The sequence below is a fragment of the Scatophagus argus genome, chromosome 17, assembly GCF_020382885.2.
Source record: "Scatophagus argus isolate fScaArg1 chromosome 17, fScaArg1.pri, whole genome shotgun sequence".
Taxonomy (NCBI): Eukaryota; Metazoa; Chordata; class Actinopteri; family Scatophagidae; genus Scatophagus; species Scatophagus argus.
In genome coordinates this window covers 19,674,792-19,690,719 of record NC_058509.1, presented here as the reverse complement: position 1 = coordinate 19,690,719, position 15,928 = coordinate 19,674,792, and positions in this window count along the sequence as shown.

Genomic DNA, 15,928 nt, shown 5'->3' with positions numbered 1-15,928 from the left:
GAGCATCACCACATGGATGGGCAGCTGTATAAAGCAGGACCTCTCGGCCCTTAGGAGGGTAGTCCACTCAGCTGAACGGACGATCAGAACAAATCTACCCGACCTGCAGGACATTTACATCAAACGATGCAGGTCGAGAACCGAGAAGATCCTCAGACAGCCCCATCACCCCGGACACTCACTCTTCTCCCTGTTGCCACCAGGCTGTCGGTTCCGCTGCCTGAGAACCAACACTGAGAGGATGAGGAGAAGCTTCTTCCCCCAGGCCATCCGTCTGCTCAACAGTGAGCGTTAATCTGGACAATCCCACTCCCACCTGCACTACATGCACTAGATGTAAATACCACTCATGTAAATACTGCACATTTTCACTTTTTTTAAATTTAATTTTAATTTTATTATTTTTCTTTAAATTTACATTTTTTATTCACCTATTTTTTGGTAGCAGGGACACAAAGAATTTCACTGCACATTGTACCGTGTATGATTGTGTGTGTGACAAATAAACCTATCTTGTATCTTGTAGTCAAGTAGTTTATAAAGAAGCACTAACTCAAAGAGTACATTCTTTTCATATTGGAAGAAAGTTTCATTGATAAACCACATGGAGGATTTTATTTTAAATTTCTAGTAGCAGCTTAGTGGCATTTTGTCTGTAAGTTCTGTAACTACAGCTCAAGTTTGTTTGTATTCAGTTATGCAGGTTATTATCGAACAGTTTTATCTAACAAGAAGCCAGAACTTCCTTGAGGCCAGCTGAAAGCAGGTCATTCCTTGTAAAATAATTTAAGAAAGGAAAAAAATCAAACTAAATAGTGGCTTTTAGTTTAAATGATCAGTTTCCTTTAAGCGCCTTTGGATTGTCTGGTTAGTTGTGAATACTAAGTACCAAAAATACTGCAATGAAATACTCCTTGTCGAAAGGGTAGGGAATTGATCATTTCCAAGATTCCAAGGTTTTCCAGAGAATGCATCCTCATAAATCAGCTGCAGTGTCTGACCCGGGATGAAGATGAGCGGGGTGGGTCTGACATGTCCTCATTGCTGAATTTTGTTTAACAAGGTTATAAAGTGTGACAGTATAATGGTGCTCATAATGCTCTAATCTGCAGTCAGAGGGCCATTAAAGTGATCTGTAACAACATTTTTAATTAATGACCACAAGATTGCGTGTTGCTGGGGTGCTGCATGCTATTAAGGAAGATAGAGACGGAGGAGAGGTGAGAGTAGAAAGAAGCACAGGGACATGGTATCAAAATATGTTCTGTATGGGCTGTAATGGAATGGGATGCTTGCCCACTCTGAAGATTCAGATCTTACTGCTATGTGCAAACAAACCAAAAAAAAAAAGATAAGATAAAAAAAGATAAAAAGTCACAATATGACATTGCTTATTAAAACCACAAACGTAGTGTTAAATAGGAGTTATTCAGGTATTTACACCCAGATCCCTTATCCCACCCATTGGCTTCACAAAATATGTTGGATGTTTTTATTTTTGTTTTTTCCTGCAAGTTTGTTCATCCCACTGTGCTGTTATTGGCTAGTATTAGCTACCTCAATGCTTGGTTGTGATCCTAGCTGTTAACACAAGTGTAGATATTTGCTGTTTGACTGGCAGACTGGCATTCATGTATAATTTAGATGATTTATTAATATTGTTACTGTTGTTATTATGATTGTTATAATGATGACAATGATGATGATTATTATTATTATTATTTTTATTATTATTATTTAGTTATATTTTTTCTTCCTGTTTGCAGTCACGGTTTGGTTGGGTTTACACACCAAAACTACTTGGCTTGGTTACCACATTGGTTGTGAGTTTGAGGTCTCGACTTGGCCTCCAAAATCTCCAGATCTTAATCCAGTCAAGCATCTGTGGGATGTGTAGGAACTTAGATTACTTAAAGGATCTCCTAGTGACAGCATGGTGCCAGATACTGGCATACCTTCAGAGGTCTAGTGGAATCCATGTGTTGACGAGTCAGGGCTGTTTTGGTGGCAAAAGTGGGACCTAGTCAATATTAGACGAGTCTTCACAATGTCATGGCTGATCGGTGTATTGCTAGCACTAAAGGAGTTTTCTGTTTGTTGCCACATGTACCCTTACAGTCATATTACAGTTGGTTGAATTTCATTTTCACTGTTCCCTGTGTGTAAGGAGCCATCCCGGATTAGGTTTTGTGGACTGTCTGGGGTCTCAGTAACTGGTTGAAGCAATGGGAGATTGTAGATGCTGCAGCTTCCAGTAGGAGGAGAGCTGCTGCTTATTTGGCTCCTGTCATAAACACATTACTGTAACTATAGTTTAATCAAGAGGGACAGAGGAAGCACACACATTCAGCAAGTTCTTCTCTCAATTGCTGGAAACCTCAGTCTTGAAACTTCTGCTTTCAATAAAAGCTGCACAGTTCAGTGTGATAGAAATGAAAGCAAAAAAAGACAATCTTCTATCTTCTTTCCTTTCGTGAACGAGTTTCACCTTATATTACCACATTGCCACTTTATACAGTACAGAAAAATAAGGATACAGAATAGTCTTTAAACTCAAACTTCAAAGCCACCTAAACTAAACTTAGGAACACCATTTATTTTCTATTGGATGAGTTTTAAAGGTCTGTCAGAAGTCAGGGAGTTGCTGAACAACATCACACTGCTTTGCAGCAGAAGAAAAGTCAGGATAAATGTTTTTGTGGATGATATTGTGTTATTTTGCTGGGTGTCAAATTCACCCAAAAACAACTTAGCAATTCAAGATATTTCTAGTCAGCTCACCTTTGCTTCAGCTATGGGCTGCAAAGTTATGTTATGCCAACAACATCCAAAGTCAGTAATTGCGTGTACAGTTGGCAAAGAGCGAACGTTTCACTGGAACTATTTATAGTTATATATAACTAGTTTCCTATTACCAGGTGTCCACACCAGGATAGGGGACACCTTGAAGCCAATCAAATCTGAGCATTCCCCCAGACCCAGCAATAAAATTCCAGAAATGTAATAATTTGGTAATATAAAGAGCTGTGTGCAAACAATTTTGTAAGCTTGTTCCTTCATCTTGTAAAGCAAAACTTACCTAAATTTTTAACAATAATTACATTATGCATGTTTGTTTTTAAATATTACCTGCATGCTTCTTTTAGCCAATACTGATGAAATACATTTTTGCATTTTAAAAAGTTTATAATCTGTAGCTTTGAGAAATGTATGCTGCGTATTCCTTCTTCTTCTCTGTGTATTGATGGCGGCCAAACCAACATTAAAGGTGCATACTGTCACGTACTGAGTGGTACCTACATGCTGTGCTTGCAACCTGACCTGATCGGTTAGAATTAAATTATAGATTAATAGCCAGTAAAATTCTTTCTTTTTTTAAAAAATCTGGAGCAGTCAAATATGTATCATGCATCCCTAGACTGGGCAGATAAAATAAACTCAGGTAATCAAATGGAAGGAAAAAGTAAATAGACAGTTCCATGAAAAGCTTTCTAAGATGTTCTGGTTAAAAGCATCAGTCAATAGATTCTATAAAATAAAACCACTCACAGTCAGTTTATATTGCGTATCTTACGTACTTGTAGTGCAGTCATGGCAATGCTCTTCAGCCCTCAATAGGTAAATAGCCCATCAAGTCTGCGAACACATAATTACTACAGAAAGTAGTGAGGGCCTTTTTGTAGAAAAGATCCACTTAGACACTGGCTTCCTGTTCATGCTAATCAGTTTTTTAAGAGTATAATTGCACCGATAGATTCAGTTATTTACTAAATTAACCAATTAACAGGCAGTCAGTGAAATTATCAAAGTCCTGCTAACATGTTTCAGTAATGGTTAAGATACCCACATCAAGAAATAATTCATTCTAATGGTTTTACATGTTGAAGAGAATGGAGGTGGAAAGTGTGCTGAAGGAGGACTTCATACAGAGGAGGAAGACGGGTTCTTTTGGGAATACTGTGTGCAAGTTAACTTTCTACAGTCTGATGCTGTTCACACAGTAGTTACTGTGTCTTCTGCTGATGCATCTTTGGTCTCATGACTTCTAAACAATCTCCTTTAAGAAAACTTCCTTCATTGTAGTGAGCAACAAGAAGCAATGCAGTACAAGAATAATTCATGAGGCTTAATTTAGAAATGTAGTTCGTGCTGCCGCAACGGATAGAAACCTGATAGCAGTGCAGATACTGAGCATGAGCTGAATAAAAATAGAAGACATTAAAAACAACAAGTTAGTGCATATAGAAATTATAATTTGATGGAGCCACTCATGCGTGTTGCTGCAGTAAGGTTTGAGTTCTCAGTACTTTTTTGCCTCCTGCCTCAGCCTTGAGTGTTACCGTTACATACTGTATGGTCTATGGAGCACAAAGATCTGATCAGTGTGATGAAGTTACATGTTTTCTATGCAAAGTAATTAAACTATATGGATTTAACCAAGGCAATTTAATGCGATAACATACAAAAATGCAGGAATTAAATCTAAATCTATGGTCACTGATTTCAATACTGATTGCACATAGCATTGCTGATCTCCAAATACTGTTCCCTCGTGTGGAATATAGACCGTGTACACATAATTTGTTAGGAATATCATAATTTTGGCAGAAAATTGTATTTTTTTATCCTTTACATTTGCATATGTACTCCATGTGGTATTATGAGTATTATTGTCATTGATATTTTCAGTTTTCTTTTAAAAAATTGCCTTACTTATGAAAGCTCTGTTTTTAAATTTTTGTTGAAAATTTATTTCATCAATCAGAGATCAAACATGGGTCAAATTTTCATTTTCAATAAGGATATTTACACCAATGCATGTTTTGTATTCACATACTATGTGCAAGTCCCATGAACTTAATGCTGATTCCATCCATCCGTCCATCCATCCATCTTCTATACCTGCTTTTCTTTGTGCAGGGTCGCAGGAGGGCTGGAGTCTATCCAAGCTAACACCAGGTGAGAGGTGGAATACACCCTGGACTGGTCGGCAGTCAGCTGAAGGGCCAACACACAAAGACAGACAATCACTCACACTCACACCTAGGGGCAATGTAGAGTAACCAGACTGTGGGAGGAAACTGGATTGCCCAGAGAAAACTCATGCAGGCACAGGAAGAACACGTAAACTCTGCACAGAAGGGCCCAGACTCTAGCTCGAACCCAGAACCCTCTTGCTGTGAGTCAATGGTGCTATTCACCACCCAATACTGATTCCACCTGAACAAAAAGCTTAATCATAAGGTAAAAGTCTTCAAGCAGATCCAACCCTCTGAAGAAATGACCCAACCCTCTGCAGCACAGGGGCACCACAGGGAACAGTTCTGACTCCGTTCCTTTTCACCCATACCCTTCAGACTTCAGATAAAACTCAACCAACAGTCACCTGCCGAAGTTCTCTGATGACTCTGCGATTGTTGGCCTCATAACTGAGGAGAACAACACAGACTACAGAAAACTGATGCAGATCAACGTTGGGGAAACAAACCCCCAACACCTTTGAACATCCAGGGAATGGATATTGAGATAGTGGACTCTTATAAGTACCTGGTTGTTCATCTCAACAGCAAACTGGACAAACAGGACTGTATCTACTGAGTAGACTTTGGAGTGTGGAGGGCACTCCCCAGAAGTTTTTTCAACTCTGTGGTGGCATCAGTTCTTTTCTATGAAGTGGTCTGCTGGGGCAGTAGCATCTCTACTGCAAATGAAAGAGACTGGATAAAATCATTAGGAAGGCCAGCTGCGTCCTGGGGAGTCCCCTCAATCCGGTGCAGGGAGTGGGAGCCACAAGGATGATATCCAAGCTACTTCTTTGCTGGAGAACAACTCTCACCCCCTGCATGAGACTCTGACAGCACTGGACAGCTCCATCAGTAGTTGGCTTCTTCACCCCAAGTGTGTGAAGGAGTGTTACCACAGGTCCTTCCTTCCTGCTGCCGGAAGACTGTACAACCAGCAGAGCTCTTGGAAGACCCCTGTGCACTCCATCACAAACTGAACTTCAATAAATCACTGTGCAACAATCCCCCCAGCCCCTAGTAATTGTGAAATACTGTCAATATCATGTCTGTTTTTATATAGTTTATTTTTAACAAAGAATAACATTCAGTTTAAATATTCCCTTATTTACTTTGGCCATTTTTATATGACCTATTGGCACCTTTATCTGCTATCCTTGTGCTGCTGTGACAACGTGAATTTCTCCACTTCAGGACTAATAAAGGATTATGTTATCTCATCTTATCCTGCCTGTGCAGGGACCGATCAACCCATGCTTTAGCAATGTAACTGTATGGAAGACATTAAGTAGAAGTGCATGGATGTGATTGTAGGTGTAGTGATTTATTTATTTATTTATTTTACTCTTTAATGTAACTCCTGTTAGAAGAATGTCCTATAATGCTGAAGTGAAATGGACCGTGGCTGGTCCGACTGTACCAGTTAAGAACCAACTTGTATTTAGTCAGAGGTTTTCCTAGCTGGTTCAATGTGGGATGAGGAAATAGACCAAACCTGGCATCAAATGCTCAGCTGGGTCTTGTTTCCTCAGGCTCTATGCAGGCTCTCGTCCAGATACCGTAGTGTCTTTTCTTTTCTTTTCTTTTTTAATGCAAGATGTCCTCCTGAGGATCTGGTAAGGTAGTTCTGTGTCCTTTTTTAAGTCAGGCACAATTTTTTAAATCATGAAGTATGTCAGACATTTTCTGCTGCACATCTGCATCTATACATTCCTCTTGTATCCCTCTTCGCGCTCAGTTTAGCAGCTGTCCCTGTGGTTACGTGTGATAGATGGAGGTTCTCACTGATGCCGACCCCTGGCTTCTGGATCACAGCCATAATGACCAGGCCAAGTGGCTCTAACATGCCTCAAGAGAAAGGTCAATAGACCTGAATGGCACTACAGGTATCGACAGGGTCATCCATCAGAGGCTGGAGGGGTTCGACGACGGCATGACAACAATTGATTGTACATCAGTCACTTCGGAATCGATTGCAAAATCATTTCTGCATCATTTTCAGGTGCAGGACAATCAAAGTGAGCAGCCTCTGCACCCTTAAGGTCCAAGATATATGAGTTTTTCTGATTAGGCTCTCACCTAATCAGACAAACTGCACAAACACATTACCATCATTATACATACAGGAGCTATGAGGGCTTTTGCTTTCGTCCTCCATGTGCATTATTCATCATGCTGCATAAAGGGACCTTCGTCAATGTGGTAGACATGCGGGGGAGCTGGCTGTTTCATGCTGAGCGTGGAGCTGCTCCAGCTGGGAGTCTGGGGACCCATTCTGAGTATCAGGTGCTACGAAGAAGCTAAGAAGCTACAGTACAACTCTCTTCATTAATTCACATGCACTCATGGTCACACACAGGCACAAGCACAAAGACATACATGCATACATGAAACAGTTCACACAAACACACATGCCCACACTGCAGAAAATATGTTGAACATACTCATTATACAGTACTCTAATGTAACTTTCTATTTTCTTTTAACAAAACTAAAGACAAACCAAGTTGGTACAACAGTCAACAACAGACACAGAAAGAGAAAAGAACAAATTAGTATTTTATGAAATACCTTTAAATGAATACTCCAGTGATTCAGTATTGAATTACCATTATTCCAGATTATGAAAATAATAGTGCATATATAGTAGTCCATAATACAACCAAATATATCTTTTCTTTTCTGTCTGGAAAATGTCATATTTCAAACTTAACTTTGTAATGCAGACTTTCTCTCAATCTGCAGCAATCTCTTTGGCATTTGTTCCATTTTCTGCACACTTTTAATATTTTACAGACAATAAAAATTATATATGATATAAATGGTCTGATTCTAATAAATGATGGTATATGCATCCCATGCTTGCCAGCCTCTTTGAGTTAAATGCTGAAGAGCCAGATGTTTTGCAGCAAGCTCACATCCACAAATACAGATACCTGTCTGACAGGCTCAGAGAGGTGCCCAAACTGACACTGTTCCTCTGGGTGTTATTATCTCCTCACAGAGGCACTCTGGGAAAATGTCTGAAAGCTCCTCATAATCATGCTAAGTGTGACTAACCAACCATAGCCACTGTCTCTTCAGGACACACGAGTACAGACGTATGGCTGTGATGATAACTTCTGAAGGATATTCCGTTACAAGCAGCCATTTGGTCCTCTGTCACTGGTGTGATGTGTGGACCTGTCTACTCCAGCAGGTGCTGTATGTGTGCTGCATACAGGGGCTACAGCAAGCAAACACTGTACACTGAACATGGTTTCTGTGATTGATGTAAACAGTATTATGGAGGAGCACAAGCAGATTTGAGGCAAAAGAACTTCTAGGACATTTTTCAAAAAGACTGGTGTCAGATTGTTCCAGCCTCAAGCACAGCCTCAAACTTCACTAAATGATTTAACAGATTTGAACAGATTTTTGCTACATGATTACAGTGGCCAAAAGAATTCATGATAATGGTAAATATCTATATTTGAATTTGAATATCTTTAACTGGAGAGAGAGTTTGTCAACACATAAAAAAACAAGAAAAAATGCACTTAAAGGACAATGAAAAGGCAACCAGATGAACTGACCAACAAAACTGGGCAAACCCAGGGTGAATTTGTATCATCTTTCATGATTGTTTTGCATTTGGCTTTAACACACCCTCTGAATTCTGAGCAAACGAGATGATGTCTCATCATCATTGGAAATCTCTGTCATTATAGTTAATTTAGCATTAGTAGTGAAATTACAGTTTTACCCATAAATTGAAATACTTAATGTGGTACTTATAAAGTACTTGTAAGGATTACAATTACTTAATAGCATGAAAAACTTTTTATAGTTTATATTACAATATTAACTACTTTGGTCTACGTGGCTAAGCATAAAATACACTACAGTCCATATTACAGTATGTACAAAGTTTAAATCTGAAGAAAGAAGAGCTCACTCCAGTCTTAAACTTCTTAACTGCTTCAAATGTGGATGACAGCTTTTAGCAATCCCCTTCCATGCGGCCTGTCAGCCTTATCACTGCTTGGCTTTGACACAGAATGGAAGCCGTATTCCAGAAGATACACTAAGTGCTAATCATGACATATATTTTCCAGCTTTAGCTCAAAAGAAAACATGCTTGATGTAATATGTGATTTTATCATCAGTGTCAATATAACTAGAAAAATATGCTCTCTTTCTCCAGCGACAAGCAGCTGACAGACAAACAGTGCTTCCATCAGGACCCTGACATCTAATATGCTGAGCATTATATTTCTCATTTTATCAGGGCCAAAGGACGGGGTCATTACATAATGGTGTAATTAGTGGGGTTTAGTGTAAAAACAGGCTCAGGAAAGCACAGTGCCTGATAAGATGCCAATAAAGAGGGGAGCCGTAGCATGTTAACACCAGTTCTGAGGGACATAAGCCCCCTTTCAGATGGGGAGAGAAACACTTAAAGACCAGCCATCACAGCTACATCCTCTGCTGTTTTCATAAACTCACAGCCACCCTGAGCTGTCTGTCCCCTTGCTGAGCCTGGAGCCAAGCCAGGCACAATATTGTTTCATTTCTCACCGAGGCTCCAGAGGAAAGAGGCCTTTTCTCCTCCTGCCTCACACTCACTGATCTACAAACTCAGCTCTTTATCTCAGCTTTATGCAGAACTAACAGCAAAAAACTTACTTCACATCCATATCAGGCTTTGGGTGCCTGTTTTCTGTCATCACTGAGTGCGTATGCTCAAGTTAGAGGGCCATGTTCACACCCTGAGGCAGTCAAGCAGCTCAGCTCATCACCTTGTTTGTACGAGCTGTGCTGGCAACAGTCACCAGGCTCTGTCTTTTGTTTCCTGCTCCCCCTCAGCATCCTGTTGTCTGCTTTGGATGGAATAGCCTTGTCCTCAATAGTGCTGTTGTTCTGATTAAGCTCTATCCATCCAATTAGCTCTGCTTGTTCATGAGCTCCTGCTAAATATTCTCAAGTCTGAGAAACTGTTCCGAGGAGCATAGTGATGCATTACAAATGTAGATGCACCGATCAACCGGCCAGGGACCGGAATCAGACAGTTTTATTGTGTTCTCGGCCCGGAGCAGAAACCAGCCAGTCAGTCTCCCACATCTCCATTTCCAAGCTGGTCTGTTAACTGGTCTGTCAAGCGGCTAAAGCTAAAGCTAGCTAGACCTCAGCACCAGACACAAGGCAGCAGCCTCTCTTATCTTGCTAAGAGCAGTGAAAAGACCAAACCAATTACAAAATTATGAAATTCATTTGACCCTGTTTGATCAGCCATCCCCCATAGTTGAGAATAGAGTGTTACCAGAGTATCATGGCTCCTAAGTTTGATTTGTTTTATAAATCTGTCGCACCTGCTTTTGTTAAGTAAAGCAAAACAATAGCTCTTTCCAGTTGCTTTATTATGAAAGTAAAATTTTGCATTGAAGAAAACTTGATTTTTGTTTGTATGCTGTCAATTATAGTTCTTAGAAAATCTGAATCATCAAAAATTGGTATTGGAAGGTCACACTTTCAGAAATTGGAATCAGCCAAGAAAATTGCAATATTGCAAAATTGCAGCGCACCTCTAATTATAAACAGATTATAGACACAGCTGATGCGGTGATAAACCTGTTGGTCAATTCTTTGTATCGTAAAATATAAATATAGTCCAAAAAAAGGCAAATATAAGCATTTTCTGATGTGGTACCGGTATCAGCAAGACCACATTGTTTGTTCGCACCTGTCAAATGTATCACAAGTGAACAACAATTCTTATGAGCAGCCATATCCAAAGTGAGCTCAAATAATTGTATAAGCCCATTCTCATCCCCACAGTGTCAAATACAGCCTTTTTGGCATGTCCTTCAGTATCTCATCCACATGCAAAGATATCCTTTGATGTCTGGGGCAGATGCACAATGCAAGATTATTTCATATACCAAGGACTGCATAGTGGGGTTTCATGCAGTTAAGATTTCATAAAGTGTTCACACACTTGCAAGATGTAAACTCATCAGCTCAGGAAGTTATTCAATTGTAAAGTGAGTGAAAGGCTTTCTTTTTCTAAGTGTCTTTATTCCCACACACAGACACACACTCTGACAGTCTCAATAGTACGTAGACTGACAAGGCTGTGCCACCTCTGTAGGAGATGTTCTGTACATTTTCCCAGGGAAACACAGGGAAACATCTAAGGACCCTGAAACTGACTATAGCTCTGATGACAAGTCATGAAGCTGACTCTGAAACCCATTGCCCATTTTATTGCTTTTAAAAATGGAATCATGGTCAATACAATTTGGCTTTTTTTAACCAAAAAAACAAAAAAAAAACAAAACTCTTTTATGTCAAAATGAAAACAGATTTCTCCAAAGTAATGTCAGTTTATTAAAAGTATGTAATGCAAAATAAGTGACTAAATATTTGCCTCCTTTACAGTTAGCAAAATGGAGATCACCTGAGTGCAGTGAATGTCTCGCAAGTGATTGTAGTATATTAGTATATATGTAGTATATTAGTGGTAACCCAGGTTTACTTGTGGTTCCTAATCTCTGCAATTTCCCAGCCTGGGATCAATAAAGTATATCTATCTATCTATCTATCTATCTAGAGTCACCAACAGTAGAACGGGAACCAGAGCCTTTAGTTATCAAACTTCCTTCCTATGGAATCATCTTCCAGCTTTGGTCCAGGAGGCAGACACCCTCTGTACATTTAAGAGGAGACTTAAAACTTTCCTTTTTGATAAAGCTTATAGTTATGCTGCTATAGGCTTAGACAGCCGGGGGACCTCCCATGATGCACTCTCTCTCTCTCTTTCTCTCTCTCTCTCTCTCTCTCTCTCTCTCTCTCTCTCTCTCTCCTCCTCTAACTCTCCTTCATATTCATGTCCCATCAATGCATGTCTCTAACTTGACTTCTTCCCTGGAGTCTTTGTGCTTTCTTGTCTCTCAGGTTCCCATAGAACATGTCTGGACCTCCTGCTGCGGTCCTGCTTGACACTGATGACTGTTATCACCACCTGTTATATTTCTTCTTGTTCTATTTCTTCTATTTCTATATTTCATTATTATTATAATATTAGTACTACTACTGTTATCATCATTATTATTGTTAATACTGTTATTGTCATTCTAATACTGTGTTGTTATTGCTGTTGCTATGCATCTCTGTCTATGTACCACCACCACCCTCGGCCTTGCTTTCTCTCTCTCTCTCTCTCTCTCTCTCTCTCTCTCTCACTAACAACCCAACTGGTCAAGGCAGAAAGCTGCCCATCTTGAGCCGGAGTCTGCTCCGAGGTTTCTGCCTTCTAAAAGGGAGTTTTTCCTCACCACTGTCACCAAGTGCTTGCTCATGAAGGGTTTTGTTGGGTCTCTCTGTACTAAAAATCAAATTAAAGAGTTTGGTCTAGACCTGATCTAATTGGAAAGTGTCATGAGAAAACCTTTGTTGTGATTTGGCGCTATATAAATAAATTGAATTGAACTGAAAATTTAATTATAAAGACACCTGTCTCAAAGGTCCAGTCACTAGTTAACTGGTATTCTTGGATACAATAAAACCATGCAAACAAAAGAATCATCCAAGCAATTCCAAGACAAGGTTATTAAAAGGTAAGTGAGGGGATGGATACAAAAAATTTCCAACCGAACATCCCCTGGATTCCAGTTCAATTTATTATTAAGAAATGGAAGAATATGGCACATGTGGAGATCTGCCAAAAGTCACAAACTGAGTGACCGTGCAAGAAGGAGACGAGTGAGGGAGGCCACCAACACACCTATGGCTACTAAGGAGGAGCTAAAAGCTTCATCAGCTGAGATGAGTGAGACTGTATGCAACAACTGTTGCCCAGGCTCTTCACCAGTCAAAGCTTTATTGGAGAAAGCCATTGTTCATATTAAAGCCATCAGTTCATATTAAATCTCAACTAGAGTTCAGTCAAAGGCATGTGGGAGACTCCAAGATCAATTGGAAGAGGGTTCTTTGGTCTGATGAGACCAAAACTGAGCTTTTTAGCCATCAGACTAGACACATCACCACAAGCATGCATGGTGGTGTCAGCATCCTGCTGTGGTGATGCTTCTCAGTAGCAGGTCCTGGAAGGATTGTAAAGATAAAGGGTAAAAAGAATTCAGGAAAATAGAGGGAAATCCTGGAGGACAATTTGATTCAGTCTGCAAGAGAACTACAACTTGGGAGAGGATTTATTTTCCAGCAAGACAATGACCGGAAGCATACAGCCAAAGCTACACAGAAATGTTTTAAAGACAACAGGGTGAATGTTCTGGAGTGCCCGAGTCAAAGCCCAGACCTCAATCCAGCAGAGAATTTGTGGCTGGACTTGAAAAGGGCTGTTCACACCCGACCCCTGTGCAACCTGACAGAGCTTGAGCAGTTGTGCAAAGCAGAATGAAGTAAAATTGCAGTGTCCAGATGTGCCAGTGTGACTGAGACCAATCCACACAGACTCAGTGCTGTGACTGTGTCCAACGGTGCTTCTACTAACAGGGTGAATATTTATGCAGTCACCTATTTTACATGGTATATTTATAATTAACTGACATTATTTTGGAGAAATTGGTTTGGACATTAAAGAGTTTTATGTAACTTTTTTTTTCAACGAAACCAAATTATATTGACTCTGATTTCATTTCTAAAAGCAATAAACGGGGAAAACATTCAAGGGGATGAATACTTTTTATAGGCACTGTATGTATGTATACTAAGCTCTGCATATATTATCTGAAACTATGCAGGATTTTATTGGGTTTGGCTTGTTGTTTGTATGACTACATAAGTAGTCATAAGTGGAATTTAGCAAAGGTTTTATTGTGTGCATTTAAGAGACAGACTGATCTATGGTTTTCACTAGTTGGATCTTTATTATTATTATTATTACTAAATTATCACCATTTGAGCTGAGAAACATCCATTTTGAACTGCTAATATTTGTGGTCCTATAAAGACCATAGAAATCATAAATATAAACCTAAGCTACAGTGTTTTTCTTCCCTTAATCCCCTGCAGGATCCACACATAAATACACAAACATCCTTGTCTATTCCAAGTTTGCTTTCACTTTCCTTATGTATTATTCTTTTGGATGATTTCTGTCTGTGTGTTCTTTTGTTTGCTCCTGATTCAGACACTCAGACAGTCCCAGTGGCTGGTTGACACAAGCAAGGTTCCTATTCATATATTTATTAATGCAAAAAGATAATAACTTTAATAAGAAATGCTTAATGGAATGGAAACTGCATATTTAGATTAAATTTTAGGAAAAATGCACAGGTTTGTACACTTTCTTCAGGTATAGACATGTATAACATAATGTTGACTTGGAATGGAGACACATTTGTCAAACATAATGATATATATAATGTTTGGCAAATTCAGTGTGATGAATAGTTTAATGGCTGTTTACAGCAGCTATAGAGTGTCTTTGGACACAACTCTGCAAAAGCTCCCTGTAATGTTGCTATTTATTAAGTGGATTTCTTTGTTCATCTCTCTGCACTGTGTGAAATATGGCTGTAAAAACATAAACTGCCTCTTGACATGAATGTATTTCTGACAGTGAGGGAGCTAGTTTGGATTCCTCAAGTCAGTCACATCATTTTTTGTGACATAATGGTGCTCATTATGGAGCATCGCTCAGACATCAGGCAGCAGGAAAATAAGAGAAGAAGCCAAGCAAAATATGTTGCCTTCAAAGTCACTCAAATCCATGGTCACAGAGTGACAGTGAAACAAGCGCAGTGTTTTAAGATAAGCTATATGCAACTGAGTTTTAAATAGCCTCACTCAGGATTAAAGGCTGGGAACCCCAATTTTTTTCTAAATAAATTTTATAAATAAAGACGTACATTAACAAAAGTCAACTCCACCTTTTAAAACACTGCATACATATACACTTTTTTGATTCTCCCCCCTTTGTAGCCTGCTCAGTCCCTGTGACATCAGGCCATCCTCATGGAGTATTAACATGATAAACTATGGGACCTGGCCAGTAAATATGTTTATCACAGGTTGTTACAGTTAATGACGTGTACTGACTGACCCTGTAAATCAAAGCAACTCAGAAAAGTCTTGGTGTAATTAGTGCATTTGCTATGAAAAAATACAACGCAAGCATAAAATACCTGCTTTTAGAATGAAGATCACAGAGAGCAGACAAAGTTTTAACATTAATTCTTGGTAATACTAGTCTAACATTAATACTAGTCTACATAAATTGTGTTAACCTAACTTCTAATAATAAATGTTGTAAAAAGCATAATGGTTGTCATATGGCTGTCCTGTTCCCATATGAAAGGACTACAAAACTAATTAAAACTACATGTTTAAGGTGAGGGAAATTTTTTTCCAGATTTAACAAAAGCCTCGACATGACAACAGCACTCAGGAGACGGAGTGGAGAAGAGATCCAACACAAACAAATAGTAATAAAATGTTTCATGGAATAATAACAGTGCTTTGCTCAGGAGTAAGGCTCTTTTGCCTTACCATCTAAAATGGTCCATCGCTGAGCAACTGGAAGTGGAAGTAGAGGAGAGGAGTGGTTTTGTATGTCTGGAAAAATTTTAGCTTACAATTTTAGCACCAATTCCTTTATTGGAGTTTGGTACACTGATAAACCATGTTATGTCTTTTGTCTTCTAAAGAAACTGATGTGGACATAAAGACACATTGGTAAATATATATTTTTGGTGTTTTGTTCTTCTCCAGTGGCTTTCCTGTGTATTGCTGTATCTGTTCACAGTGATCACTACAGTGTCGGAGAGCAATGGTTACAGCTGCACGGATGTGAATGAGGCTCATCTGAGTAACTGATGCAGACAGGTCATGCACAGCCACAGAGGAGATGGTGCACCAGTGGCAGAACAGACTGTGCTACGAGGTTAAGTGTTAGACAACAG